The sequence below is a fragment of the Panthera pardus genome, unplaced genomic scaffold (assembly GCF_024362965.1).
Source record: "Panthera pardus isolate Hobbes unplaced genomic scaffold, ASM2436296v1 HiC_scaffold_20, whole genome shotgun sequence".
Classification (NCBI taxonomy): Eukaryota; Metazoa; Chordata; class Mammalia; order Carnivora; family Felidae; genus Panthera; species Panthera pardus.
The window spans coordinates 35,012,356-35,028,361 of NW_026526766.1; the positions used below are offsets into that span (position 1 = coordinate 35,012,356).

The 16,006-nt window shown below is 35.4% G+C and overlaps 1 protein-coding gene across 26 annotated transcripts in view; it reads right to left on the reverse strand.

The window, feature by feature from the left end:
- The window catches only part of PTPRD (protein tyrosine phosphatase receptor type D), a 1,374,111-nt gene extending 1,359,568 nt beyond the window's left edge, over positions 1–14,543 (reverse strand). For 22 of the 26 annotated variants that reach the window (XM_053907924.1, XM_053907923.1, XM_053907918.1 and 19 more), the window contains exon 1: positions 14,491–14,543. The gene's annotated coding sequence lies outside the window, so the exon portion shown is untranslated. The remainder of the gene's footprint in view (positions 1–14,490) is intronic. The other 4 variants (XM_053907927.1, XM_053907929.1, XM_053907928.1 and 1 more) reach the window with 2 other exon arrangements.
- Positions 14,544–16,006: the final 1,463 nt, after the last annotated feature.

The window sequence follows — 16,006 nt, forward strand, 5'->3', positions numbered from 1 at the left end:
TGGATTCTGAAAAACAGCAAAAAAACCCCAAAAAACAAAAAAAACCTAACATAGATACAGAGAACATATCGGTAGTTGCCAAGGGTAAGGCTGTAAGGGCGTGGGGAAAAACAGGCTAAGGTGAACAAGAGATACAAATTTGGAGTTATAAAATAACTCCAAAATAATAAAATAAAATAAAATAAAATAAAATAAAATAAAATAATAACTCCAAAATAGGTCCTGAGAATGTAAGGCACAGTATGGTGAATATGGTCAGTAACATTGTATTGCAAATTTGTAAGTTGCTCAGAAAATAAATCTTAAAGTTCTCACCACACACACACAAAATCATAACTATTTATGGAGGCAGATGGTAACTAGACTTTTTGCAGTGATCATTTTGCAGTGTATACAAATGTCAATTATGTCCTGCACCTGAAACTAATGTTGTGTATCAATTATACTTCATTAAAAAATATTTTTATAAGGACACTCTATTATTAGCTTTCTTAGGGTTATTATACATATGGGTCCCCTTCAAGATAATTTGGAGTCCTTGATTCTTTATATATATATTTTTTTCTTTTTGCCAGGTTTGGAGACCTTCCTTAAGAATCAGTTCTGATGGGGTGCCTGTGTGACCCAGTTGGTTAAGCATCCAACTTCAGCTAAGGTCATGATCTCGCTGTTAGTGAGTTTGAGCCCCATGTCAGGCTCTGTGCTGACAGCTCAGAGCCTGGAGCCTGCTTCAGGTTGTGTCTCTCTCTCTGCTCCTCCTTCATTCATGCTCTGTCTCTCCAAAATAAATAAACATTAAAAAAATTCTGACAAGTACAGATTTAGCCTTGATGCCATCAATGAATCTTGGTTGTTGGATAGGGTTGTTGAATCCTCTGTACTATTGAAATTTTCCAAAAGATTATGTTCAATATTATTAATCCTGGGAGTCTGACAGAACTTTTCTTTTTGAGTACCCAAGATTATTTGGAAAACAATAAGCGAAATCATCAAAAGTGGATGTGAATCCCAGTTCCACCACTGACTAATATTGTGACCTTGGAAAAACTAATTCAGCATTGTAACCTTAGCTAACTTATCTACAAACTAAGAATACATATATATTATGGATTGAATTGTGTCCCACCATAAAAGGACGTATTTGAAGTTCTAACCCCAGTACATCCAAATGCAACCTTTTTTTGGAAATAGACTTTCTTTACAGAGGTAATCAAGTTAAAACAAAGTCACATAAGAGTAGGATGGACGCTTAGTCTAATAGGAATAGTGTCCTTATGAAAAGACCACCATGTAGAGGATGGAGACACAGAGACCTCCATGTGAAGATGAAGGCAGAGACTGGAATGACCATCTATAAGTAACAGAGTGCCCCCATATTGCAGAAGGAGAGAAAGACAGAAAGAAATCTACCAGAAGCTAGGAAAGAGGCTTGAAATTAATTCATCAGAGCCCTTAGAAGAAACTCACCCTGCTGACACCTTGATCTCAGACTTCTAGCCTCCAGAACTGTGAGACAATAAATTCCTTGTTGTTTAAGACACTCAGCTTGTGACACTCAGTAATGGCAGCCTTAGGAAACTAACAGACTATCTAACAAGGTGATCATGGGGTTTAAATAAAATGATTTGTAATATAGCTGACATAGGATAAGCCCTCTATAAATTACCATTAATAGTAACGGTATTGGGATTTTTTTGAAACAACCCATAGGTAGCCATGCAACAGCTATACTTGTTTTAATCCTCATTTATATTTTTGGAAATTTAGATGTAGAAATTTCCTAGTGCTAAGGCAATAGGGAAGGCAGGAATTATAAAGGAGATAAATCTCATGCCAGTGTGTGCTAATTGTTTGAATCCCCTGTAAATGGTTTGGCAGGAGAGGAGGTTGGAACACTTAGCTAAATTGAAGTTTGGGGATTATCTGTGAATTTAAAGTATCCATGCCATTTTGGCCCCTATTAGCACAAGTAATTGAGAGGAAAATCTTGCCAGTTATGCTTTTCCATAAGGCTTAATGTGGACTTCAATATTTAAGTAATTCATTAGCAGCTTTAAATCGTGCTATGGAACAACATTAAAAAGCACAAAGAGGTAGTCTGTGACCTTCAGTTTAGAGATGAGCAAATTGAGGCTCACAGAAGTTACAATGAACTCAAGGTTACCATTTACATTGGAAAAGCTGACACTAGAATCCTTGTCTCCTAATTTTCTGTTGAAAACTGAGTTTGTCTTTCAGGATTCTGTGTTATTTTGTGAATTCTGTGGAGCTTTTCCAATTTTTAGATCCCCAACTCTGCACATGGAATCCTAAGACTAAGGTTGGGAGGAATCAGATGGAGAGAGGAGAAAGTGACAGTATAACATTTTCAATAAGAAGCCTCAAAAATTGCATTTGGGGAAGAGAGCAGTGGTGGGGACAGTGGGAAATTATTTTTACACTAAAATTATAAGCTGTAGAACACATTTAGAGAAATCTTTTTACATTGTTTAGAAGATCCATTAAATATGGCCTGGCAGGACCTTTCTAGGACAAATCATTAAAGCCCTAAATGGTGGCTACCTCAGATTGAAGTCATTTGCATTATATTATAAAACACATAGGACACTTTGGCCATCAAGATCACTGGGATGGCTGAACTCTGGCCCGCCACATGATTTCACAAATATAGAGTGTACTCCTAACCTGCTTAACAACTGACCCCACTTAAAGCAAGCTGCCATTTTTCACCTCTGGTGAGCTGAGCTTTTAAATAGACCTTGTGGGAAGAAATATTAGACTTTTAATGCAACAAACTTTGTTTCATTGTTTGTTTTCACTCTCATTTGTTATTTCCTGTTTCCAGTCTTTGTAGGACATTTCCATGTTGCCTGCCCTAAGGATAGCACTACTGTAATTGAGGGGCCCAGTTCAGAAACTATTTCAGAGAGAATCATTCAGTTTCATTTTACGGCTTCATAGCCCAGAACCAGAACTTTTCAAAAGACACTCAATAACACCAATGCAGGGACCCCTCTGGACAACATATCAATTTATATTATGAAGTGAATTATGGCTGTACCCACCAGAGCTGGTATAGTTAAGTGTCTGTCAGTGTTTCCATTATATTTTGAGGGCTTCTTACTTGGTTGCAAAAATACCCTTCAGGCTGAAGCATACAAGTCCAGCCTAGGAAGTGAGTGTTTGCTTTGTTTAGTTTTACTATTTAAAAACACTAGCGTTCTTTTGTGTTTGCTTGTATATACTGTATAATCAAGACAAGTCTAGTTTTCTGAATCAATATGGCTGCCAGAGAGATAATGGTTTTAATGGGGAAAGCACATGGTGCTAAATAAAGGTCATTTATCTTTGTATGATCCACATTGTTCGCCTTGGAAGATGCCAGATTCCAAAAATGAGGGTCCCAATGTGGTGCAAATGCCCTCAAAAAATTACAAATGTATTAATTTGGCCTCTAAATATTGAATCCAGATATCTACACTTATATTTTAGATGGGATATGACTACATTATGTTTAAAATTTCCTCTGGTTTTCGCTAGCCATGCCCCTATCCTTATACTGAATCCATGTAAATTCTTGCCTTTCATTCAAATCCTAGCGCAAACTTACTAATTTCTGAGAAGAAAATAGACTCGGTGATTCTTTGCTTAAGCTACTTTGCACATAATACCTAACTCCAAGAGAGTAATTGCTATATCACATTATTTGTATGTGTGTCTGTTTCTTTATCTGATTACACAAAATGAGGACAAGGATAATATCCCGTTTATTAGCAGTGTGCTCAACATACTGTATATGCTCAGGAAATATCAGTTGCTTGACTAAATTAGTGAATGAATGAATGAATGAATGAACAAAGTATTCTGTGAAATAGGGATATGGACAAGGACACATAAGGGATTTTAAAAGATATTTTTGAAAAGTAAGGACTTGTCTTTAATATGATTTCCCCCTTCCAGGTTTCAACCTTCCACAGGGTACAAATTCTCATATGCCCATAATGAAGAATCTCTCAGGAAATTGAATGAGCTGTAAACTCTTAGAGGAAAAGATCTATGCAAAAGGATTTGTTGAGAAAATTACTGATCAAGAATTTAGGCAATGAAGTGTTCTGACTTAGTCACTGACTGTGTGACCCTCTTTGGGGTACTTAATAGCTCAGTGATTCAATCTCTCTGCAACTGATCATAAATAATAGCAGCTCTTATCTGCTTCTCAGAGATGTTTAGGGGCAAATGTGTTAGCACAGCTGAGACAGTTTAAAGAAAAATCCTAAACTGTAACTATTATATAAATTAAATATTATATTGATATTGTGTGCTATGTGCTAAATAATTTACTGCAAACGGGACTGTTTTGGTGAAATCACATCAATCTAACAACAAAATATAATTGAAGATTTGATTCTTTCACTTGTCATAAGCAATTGGATTATATCTATTCTATAAAGAAATGAAATGAAAAGTAGATTGTTTGATCATTTCTGCATTTGCCATTTGGGGATTGTCCATGTGATTATTATGATGGATAAGCTGTCATATTCTACCTGAACCAAACACATTTTCAAGGAGAGGAGCTAAAAAAGAATTACAAATGCTTTTATAAGAAAAAATGACTGCAAGAGATTTTTTTAAAATCATAGGTTTGCAAACATGTTAATTATTGAGACTTATAAAGCTTCAAATGTTTCTTAAAGTGTAATTCATGAATCATGCCTAAGTATCATCTTGACCATTGCAACCTACTGTAGATCCCCAGACCTCATTCTCAAGAATAAGAAACACTGGGGTGGGGTCCAAGAATCTGCATGTTAAACAAGGTCTCCAAATGATGCCTATGAAGACACTTCAGGTTGGGAACCATTATAAGAGCCACTACAAGAATCATCTTTTGGTTCAAGAGGCAAATGAAGAAAGTACAGAATAAAAAAGATCAGAATAGAAAATTAAACTTCCCTGAGTGGTGAAGAGTGATAAACTCTTCTCTTCCTTTAAAATCACTGAGTGTGATGGAACACCTGGGTGGCTAAGCATCTGACATGATCTCATGGTTCCTGGGTTGAAGCCCCACACAGGGCTCTGTGCTGACAGCTCAGAGCCTAGAGCCTGCTTCAGATTCTGTGTCTCCCTCTCTTTCTGCCCCTCCCCCCTCCTCTACTCCCACTTGGTGTCTCTTTCAAAATCAAACAAACATTTGAAAAATTAAAATCACTGAGTATGTTATCTTTTGTAGAATTTGTAAAGGAATTATAAATCAACGGTATAATAATGTTTTAGGGGGCAAAGGTTTTTGTTGTTGTTGTTGTTGTTTTTTTTAATATGAACATACTGAACTAGAAAAAGTAAGAAGAAATTGACAGCTCCAATTTTCTGATTATTTCCAGGTTCAACAGTAATTTGTATTTATGGGGGAAAGGAGGGCTCCACAAACTCTTTTGGTCTTTCTTCTGTGACCACTTGGAACCAAGAGAACCTGCTTCAGGTTCACAATCATCTTCATATTTAAGGATTTGTCCTTCCAGCAATTATCAAGACAAGTTGTATAAAAATATCAAACAAGATATGGTTATAATATGTCTCTATTATTAAATAGATATAGCATTATTGCTTTGTTTCTGTGAGTAAGATAGCATACAGTCACATAGAAAATTTCAACAATTGTAGAAAGAATTACAGAGGCAAAAACACCTGAATTTCTGAGACAGCATGGCAATTACTGCTCTCATTTCAGTGAAAATCCTTCTAGAGCTATACACCTATTGTAGAATATGATTCCATTTATATAAAATTATACCTATAATTAAATTTGCATATATTTCCATGTATAAATATAAATATATACTCATACATAATTTTATATTTTTACATGTTGCTTTGCCATGCCAATGACATTTTAAAAAATCTCATAATCATGAATACCTATGGAATCAAATGGAAAATAATTAGACCTAGGTTATTGTTGGTGTCAGCTGTTTCATCTCCTTTATTCATGTCTTAATTCCTTGTGACTTTCTTCTTAACACCTCTCTGCTCTAACTTCTACCTCTAAACCACTTTAGCAATAAACATTATATGGAAAAGACAAAGATAAACATTGGTGCTAATTGTCAGTTTTCTGGGCCACAAGAGTATCATGTGAGATTCATTAGCACCCAAGGAATCCTTGATCTAACACTTATTAGAGGTCTTTTCCTGATCTATAGACTTCTGTCAGCATTTCTTAAAAAGTGCTGTCTCAAACAATTGTTCCCTGGATGCTGAAGAGGACCACATAAGCTTAACATTTTATCAAACATGTATTTAATACTTACAATGTTCTAAGTGCACTGTATCCATTGTTTTATTGAATCCTTACATTTACTATATAAGGTGAATCCTGTCTTTATAGAATACTGAGAAAAACTGAGTCTCAAGGACAGTAAGCAGATGTTCACACAATTTGGCAGAGTGGAGCAGGTGGGGGATGGAAGAATGGGGAGCAACTCATTGGAACATGATTCCTTCTGAAGTGATAAAAATGTTTTGGAACTAGATAGAGGTGGTGAATGTATTGCTAATGTACTAAATACCACTGAATGATTCACATTACATGGTTAGTTCTATGCTATGTAAATGTTACCTCAATTAAAAAAAAATTAGAGCATGGAATCAAACCCAGTCTGACTCGAGACCACACTCTAAACCATGGCAAAATACTGCCTCCCCCATAGGGGAAGCTATATTGGATCCAAGTTTTTCCAGATCAAACAAAATTAATAAATTTTGCTGCAGAAATTTTCAAGGTCTTGTGATGATAAGCATGCTGAATCTCCCATAGGTGACTTGGTATACAGGAGGTTGGTAAGTGGTGTTTCTCAAATTACTTTTTTCATGGAACCCATTTTAACTGGAGTGATTTCTATGAAGATGTGTTTCATAAAATACTCATGGAATACCTGTTTTTCTTCAAAGCTCTGAGAATAACATTTATTACAGAATTATTTTCACTTGGATGATCTACTTAGTATATCAGCAAAACTTCACATGAATTCAGGCAATATAATAAATACAGAGCAGTTTCCTGGAATTCCCTTTGTGATCATTTCCTTAGCAGTTGTTCATAATAGAAAGAGTAAAAGTGCAAAGAAAACTAAGCAATTACACCTTTTATATTCTATTTGAAACATTTAGTATTTACTTTTTAGTTAAATTTCATGCAAATGATAGCTGTCTATACATAACAATTTAAATTTTATGATAAAACAAAATGTATAGGGGAGCATAGATTTGACATTCTGCAATTTTTAGCACAGCTGCTTCTGGACTTAAATAAGTCTTTCAAAAACAACTGAAAACACTAATTTTCTGTTTGTTTTTTTTTTTAAATATATGTTTTCTATAAATTTTGTGGAGTTTTATTTGTCTGGCTGTGTTTCTCCTAGAGAAAACAATTTCATCAAAAGTTAAAGCAGTTAGAAACTGAGAATAAGGATTTATTATAAAATAATTATTTCCTCTTTAATCGACCCCAATTGTATTCCATTTTTCTATATTATCTATTGTAATTTCATATAAAGAAGGTGGGATTTAGAATCAGTTCAAATGAAGTTTGCCTGTCACATATTATGCACTTTGTGACTCAGCTTCCCCAAATAAACTAATAGGATATTTCTACCTGTAAAATTGCCATTAAGGAGTAAATAAGATATAGATGTTAACCTATCCTTTCAAACATATGTATGCTCCTGACTATCCCACTCATGTAGTCAAGAATTTGGACTCCTGTTTTCTGCAAGCCTGTCATCAGTATTTTGGCTTTACCTCCCTCCTTACGGTCTGGAGCACAGGTGAAACCATTTGCTGGATAGCACTGATCCTTGAGTTACAATTATTATCAACATCGTAAGGTTTACATTGGACAATCCCTATTGTCATTTCTGCTGGTGAAACTCTGGCACTGTTGGGGAAAAGTCCCCATATAATCCTGATTGGGTGCATTGCAAACACAGGCTACTGCCCTTAGGCTGTATTTATGTTTCAAGAGTAAAGTGGATAAATTAAGATATAATTTGACACACACACACACACACACACACACACACACACACATTTATGTCTATTTCACAGTCTCCCACCAGACTTAATTTTTCCTAATTAAAGAAAATACCACCATTCCTTTCCTTATTAAAAAAAAAAAGACATCATTCACTGTAGGCTCTCTTCTATTCAGTTGACTTCTGTGTATTTTTCTTAATGTTTACTTTTAGTTTAAGACAATTCTTATGTCATTGAGAGCAATAGGGAACCACATTTCTTTTCATATGTCAAGTCTGTGATGTGGCCACATATGGACACTGATGGGAGGTGAGGAGAGGTAGAAAGAGGCTGAATCTGGGCCAGGTCTGAAGTACCAGGAAGCTACCCAGTCATAGCCCTAACAAGATGCTCTGAAGTACCACCAAAAGCATACTGATGGCACAAATTGTTTCCAGGTTCATAGAAAGCACGCATGCCAAAGATAGAGCAGCAGTGACAATCAGTGGAGAGTGGATAGCCACTTGCCGAAGGCAGTTACATGTGAGAACTTTGTGTCCCTCCTCCTTTCTCTACCCAATCCAAACAATTAACAGGGAAGGAGGAAGAGGCATGAGGAAGCAGGGCATTTTGGCACCCTCCTCCCATTCCTTCACTCCCACTCATCCCCATCGCCTACTACCCCAAACACATTCAGAACAACTAGAACATCAAGTCTAGGCTGTGCCCAGGCAAGATGAGAATCTCTGAATTAAATATGAGGCTGAAACTTGAAAATAATCAGAATTCTTAATAAGAAAAAAAAACACATTTTCACAGCAAAAAGTGGCTGAAAATATTTGGGATCCCCAAATATGATGAAGGTAGTAAGCACACTACCCAGTAAGAAGTGGGTTTGCCAGAGCATGGTAGATAGTGTTTAATGGACACAAAAATCATGTTTTATACTTTCAGTATTTCAGACTCTTATCAAGCCAATTTTGATGATCTCTGTAGTAAAATAACTTTCAAAAGTAATCCTTCTACAAGTTTCTGTCTTTGAACAAGGAGGTCCCTTGCTCCCTATCTTTAGTCATTATTCTATCTATCTATCTCTATCTCTATCTCTATATATTTCTCTATCTCTATCTCTATCTCTATCTCTATCTCTATCTCTATCTCTATCTATATAGTTCTATTTCTATATCTATCTATATCTATCTATATATTTGTGTGAAGGAGAGAAAGCATAAGCAGGGGAAGGACAGAGGAAGAAAGAGAGAATCTTAAGTAGGCCCCATGCCCAGCACAGAGCCCCACTAGGGGCTCAATCTCAGGACTGTGGGATCCTGACCTGAACTGAAATCAAAGTCAGATGCTTAACCAACCGAACCACCCAGGCACCCCTAGTCATTCTATTTCTAGTCCACTCCACTGAGACTCTCTACTAATAGGTATATAGTCCAGGCTGTATTTGGCCCATCTGTTCTGGTAGTGGCTGACCTGGTTATTAAAATATTAAAAAACTTAGATACAACTGGTAAACAGGCACTGACTCAAATCCCCCTTCTTCCCACTGCCCTTACAGTCTTGGCCTATCCTTCAGAAGCCCCCAAAACCTAGCAACTAAAGGGTTAATGCTAGTACAGTGGGGGAGCCTTTTGTCCCTTGTTCCACTGAGTGGACTTATGTTTGGTTTATACCAGCACCATATTAATTTTCATTTTCAAGTATAAACTGAATCTATTACAAAGATTAGCACATGAGGCAGGTATCTGAAAATAGTTAATGTCTCTCTTGAATGATGGATTGTTACTTTGCCCCCTGATGTCCTCAATTAGCCAACATGCTCTAGTCTTTCTAGACTTTCAGAGACTCCTTCCTTTCCTTCTCTCACCTGGTGTTGTACATTTGTTCATGATAAACTCCCAATCTAGCCTGCTTTACTGGATTTCCATGGATGTATCACCATACATCTCAGATAATGGATTTGCCTTCTGAACTGAACTTTGTTATAGTATCTAGAGAAAGAAGTCTTTACAAAATATCTACTCTATTTCTGTAGATAATCTGAGCTCCAGATCTTAGCCTGACCAGATCAAGCTTTTCGTCTCTCCCTGTGTCTATGCCACACACCAAAACTTCAATTTAGTTTTTCCACTGAAAATTTCATATCTTATTGACACTACTCACATACTGGTAGTATTAAAGGTCTATGGTAAATGAGAAAACCTTAATGTTTTATATAAAATTTCAAGTCCAGGGAATTAAAGAACATTTACTTAATAACATACAATAAAATTTTGAGAGTAAGGGACCATTCTGTGCTTCAGGAAAATATAAGGGCTTGAAGTTACTGTCCTTCAAGACATGCTTCAATTTCATCTTGACTATGACATTATTTTAATCTTTATTTCTTTTCAAAAATTTTTTAATCTTTATTTCTGGGAGACAGAGATAGAGTGCAAGTGGGGAGGGGCAGAGAGAAAGGAAGGCACAGAATCTGAAGCAGGTTCCAGGCTCTGCACTGTCACCACAGAGCCTGACGCTGGGTTCGAATTCACAAACTGAGATCATGACCTGAGCCGAAGTTGGACGCTTAACTGACTGAGCCAGGCATTCCTTTAATCTTTATTTCTATCCTTGATCTCCCCCCAGGGCTTCAGACATATATGCCACCTGCTTCCTGACTGCTTACCTGTCCGTATTTCCAGTTAATATCTCTTCACCTTCTCTATCAGCCAATGTATGTATTCAATAAGATTCATAAGATTTCAAAACTCAACACTTTAAAAACAATCCGGTTAGGGGCCCCTGGCTGGGTCTGTTGGTTAACCATCTAACTCTTGATTTCAGCTCAGGTCATGATCTCACATGGGGCTCTTTGCTGGGCAAAGAACTGCTTTGGAGTCTCTCTCTGTCCCTCCCCACTCATGTTCATGCTCTCTCTCTCTCCCTCCTTCTCTCAAAATAAATAAATAAACATTAAAATGAATGAATAAATAAATAGGGGCATCTGGGTGACTCAGTTGATTGAGCGCCCAAATTTGTCTTAGGTCATGATCTCACGGTTCATGAGTTCGAACCCTGCATCAGGCTCTGTGCTGACAGCTCAGAGCCTGGAGCCTGCTTCGGATTCTGTGTTTCCCTCTCTCTCTGCCCCTCCCCCACTTGTGCATGTGCGCTCTCTCTCTCTCTCTCTCAAAAATAAACATTAAACAATTTTTTAAAAAATGAAAGGATAAATAAATAAAACAATCAGTTATAAAATGGGCAAGCAACATGAACAGACATTTCATCAAAGATACAGATGCCACATGAGCACATGAAAATATGTTCAAAATCATTAGCCATTAGCAAAATTAAAATTAAAACTATAATGTGATATCATTAACACCCATCAGAATTATAAACACCTATCAGCATAACATAATCATAGGACTAATATGCTATCACCTTCTATATATGCTGCTCATTAGATGCAAGCAAGAGGATCTGTCCACACTCAAGGTATGAACATCAAGAGGCAGGATCATGGGAGCCACATTAGAATGTGTTCACAATGTTTGTTATATAAAATGTAGAACACATATCAGAGTTTCAATAAAAAACAAAAGTCACACATATATCTAGGTATACTACATAGAGATAACCACTGTTAATGATGTTGAATTTTTTTTACAGTCTTGTATGTATTCTTCTTGAAGCCTATCCCCTAACAAAAAGATATATAGATCTTAAATATATACCTTCAAGAACAAATTGGGGGGGTTTTACTTTCTAATTTCAAATCTGTACCTTTACTACTACTTTCAGTGTTTTAGTCCTATTCTTGACCTCTTTCCACCATCCTGTCTTTATATTTGACTTTATATTTGACTTTATATATTGATCAGTTCATCATCACCATTCAAGATACTTGAAGTGTCAACCCCTCCAGGAAGCCAACTTAATTGAAATGCTTTTCTATATGGCCCTTTACTGGAACCTCTCCATTGTACTGTTACCACATTGTTTTAAAATGATGTTCACATGTATCCTCCCTTCTAGATTATAATTCCCTTATACAGCAGAATACACATCTCCTTCTTCTTTGCACCTTTAGCATCTAGCCCAGTATATATAATACATAATAATTTCTCAGTAAGGAAGTTGAACTGAGCTACTGAACTAAAAACCAAGTGTGGGTATGCTATGAAGGTATAGTTTTGCTAATCCATCTATATTTTACTATGTGTTTTTCCATCCTTGAGTACACTAACAAAACCTAAAATTAAATTAAGGAGATTCAAAACACTCTTACACAACATAAAAACCCTCTTATCACATGCAACTCTTTAAAAAAGGAAGCAAATAGAAAAAAAAAATCAAGAAATTTGCAACAACTCTTCCTTCACTAGAAAGAGTACCCACCCAAAGATGAAGACAAATATTACTGCACATGCTTACATAGCCTGAAATTTAAAAATGTTATTAGAGTAATTCCTCTTGCATTCACAATATGATTGAGACGATGATTAAGAAGTTTCATGCAAAACCCATCTCATTATAAAAATGGGAAGGGCTAGAATAGCATTTAATTATTTAACAGGTGGAAGAGTTTCTATGGACAATTTTATCATTTTAATACCCGCACAACCCCTGTGATAATTATTAGTAAATTCATTTTGAATTCATTTGAAGTAAGTTGTCCAGGATTCCACAACTAGTTAGTGAGAGAGCCACACTTAAAAGATAAGAAGGCCCAGTTTCAAAGCCACAATCTTCCTATTTCTTTACACTATGAGAACACCAGGAAATACCATAGTTTTCAGTTCATTACTAGAAACGCTGTTCCCTAGAAAAAGAGGGAAAAGAGTAGTAAAGACTAACAGCAGGCTTGAGTTTGAGGCTACATATCTATGGGAAACCATGATTATTTGCATTGTGTTGTGTTTGATTTCGCTCCCTGCCAAATGTCATGCCAAAGCCTTGACACAACAGAGATTTGTGCCTGCAGCCATTCATTCTGTCTGGCAGAGCACAGCAGCTGGCATATTTTACATGGATATTCTGAAATCACACCAGTCTCTGAATAGGTACTGAAAGTGACTAAGAGAAAAAACTATATGAAAAATAGAGTCAGGAGTCATACTCCAAACAAAACAAAACAAAACAAAAAACTAGAAGCATGTTTCAATTTTTAAAAATCAATTATTCATATATTGAATATTATTTATGTGGATATGCTTTTAGACGTTTATTTTTCATAGAGAACTAATATGCCAGAACACATACAGTATGTTTTGGGTCAAATGTAAAATATAAACATGAGTATATAAGTGTATTTCCCCAAGTATTATGCTTGCATAAAATAGGATATCAATTGTTATTGAGATATATATCTACATTTTTCTTATAACCACAAACCTACTTTCCACTTTCCTTTAAATATAAAATGATTTTTTTCACACAAAAATAATAAAAGAACTGTTTCACCCATTTCATTGTGGGGTGGAAGGATGCAAAATAGGGTAAATGATCTAGAGAATTTTAGAGAAACTATAAGCAGACATCTGTAATTCCATTCATTATTTAAATACCTCCAAAGAAATGACAAACTTTCTTTCAGTACCTTATCCTAGAACTCAAATTCCATATGTGCTACTTTAAGCAAATTTTTTCTTGCTACTTCCTCCATAGAGAAGGAATGGTTTTAATAGCTCCTGTAGGTGGGATCCATTTCCAGCTCCTTCTTCTTTCTCCATTACTATCCCTAAGAATCTTAGTTCCTTTTGTCTTTACTCCTGGAGTTCCCACTATGTACTTTTTATTCATTGTATAATTTTTCTTTTTGGCTCCCTCTCAGGATTCAAGGTTATTACAATTCATGATATTTATAATGTTCTTTTCCACATTTTTTTTACAATAATATTCCATTTGAAATTAAAGGCATCCTGTATTGGCCTTATACTCTCCTCCTTAGCTTTCCTGTAGTGCATTTATATAATTCTTACTGAGCTCTATGTATCTTGCTGTTTGCATCTTCTTCTCAAATCCACTTGTAATGTCACTATCTGGTGCCCCCAAATCCTAGGCACTCTAAGGTAGATCTTGACTGATATAATTCACTTTCATATATTCTATCTTCAATAACTGAATCATCAGAGTCATTAAATACTAGTTTACACAACTTCCATTAAACTTTGAATAGTATCATTCTTTTACTGTCAAGGGCATTAGTTATAACTATTCTTTGATTATGTGTTGTATGGATTAAGACTTTCATTGCTCAGGAAATGATATGTGTTTAATAATCAGATTTTTGATTCTGATGTTTTCTCACTAGTATCATGTTTTATCAGGTTAGTTTATCATGACATGAACATGTACTATAATTGAATATATCTAAACACATAACAATAATATAATTACTATAACTTTTTTACTATGAAAACATTTTTTATTTATATACTTTACTTGTGGAGAATATTTGAAATATACTTTAAATGTGCATACCTTTGTCCAAGGCACATCATGCTGTGGTCTCAGGACAGGAACCTATTGTAAAAAATATATATATATAATGTTTTCATTAATACACTTAGTATAACAGATTGAGAAATACCAAAACATAAAATTAAAACAAGAACATGTTTTAATGCTCAACCATTGCTCAATATTAGTATCTATCTATTAACTTCCAAAAATACTTTTGTATTTATTTTTTTGCTTTAGTTCATTAAGGAAAAAAGAATAAGGTATAAATATTCTAATATACTTCTCAATCTGAATCTCTAAATGAGCTTTATTCCTTTATATCTTAAGGGGCGCCTGGGTGGCGCAGTCGGTTAAGCGTCCGACTTCAGCCAGGTCACGATCTCGCGGTCCGTGAGTTCAAGCCCCGCGTCAGGCTCTGGGCTGATGGCTCGGAGCCTGGAGCCTGTTTCCGATTCTGTGTCTCCCTCTCTCTCTGCCCCTCCCCCGTTCATGCTCTGTCTCTCTCTGTCCCAAAAATAAATAAAAAACGTTAAAAAAAAAAAAAAAGCATTTTTTTCCTAGAAATAAACATAGAGGTAGATTCAGTTCCAGTCAATTTCAGGCAAAAACTCAGATAACACTTATCAAAACTGCTAAATGAATTATTATGTTCTGAATAGGAAGTAGATTCAGTTCCAGTCAATTTCAGGCAAAAACTCAGATAACACTTATCAAAACTGCTAAATGAATTATTATGTTCTGAATAGGAAGATGAGGAAGTAGGTTAAACAGGTTTTATGATAATAAAAATCCTATAATATTTGTTCATCAAAAAGTGGCAATGGAACATCAATTAAGAGAATCATTTTCACAGTAATAATAATGTTTTAAATTTTCAGGCAATGAAACTAGAATGTATGTTCAGATAATAGATTTAAATGTGTTCAAATGAACTTGGGTACTTCAGAAATCAAAAGAGGAAACAGAATCACATATTGCTGCATAAAAGACCCATATTTCCATGATTTCTTTCAATTTTATTATTCTATTAGAGGCAGCGTCCTATTTGCAAATACATGGATACCCATCCACATAAAATCACAGATCCAAATGTAAGAATTCTCATTGCAAATGTGACAACGCTGATTACAAGAACTTCAATTAAATGTAAAATCAAAGAACCACTTACTTTGTCCATATTTTTTTGACATTCTATCTACTTGAAATTTCCAGATGTGAGGGGGGTAGAAATCAGAAGGCATGAACTTCCTTGTGATCTCCACCAGTATGTTGTAATAAAAGTTTTACCATGAATACATACATCAATCAATCAATCAATCAATAAATTATAAAATATATGGCATGTATAAAGTAAAAGTACGTTTTTTCTTCCATATTTAAAGTTCACAAACTCAAAGAATCTTAACTCTAGAAGACACCTGAGTAAACTCAATTCAAACTGTGAATTAAGGGATTCCAATGTTATATGGAAGTGTCACACAAGTCCCTGGATAATCCAAGGGAATCAATCCTTTGGGTCACGCATAATTTTCCC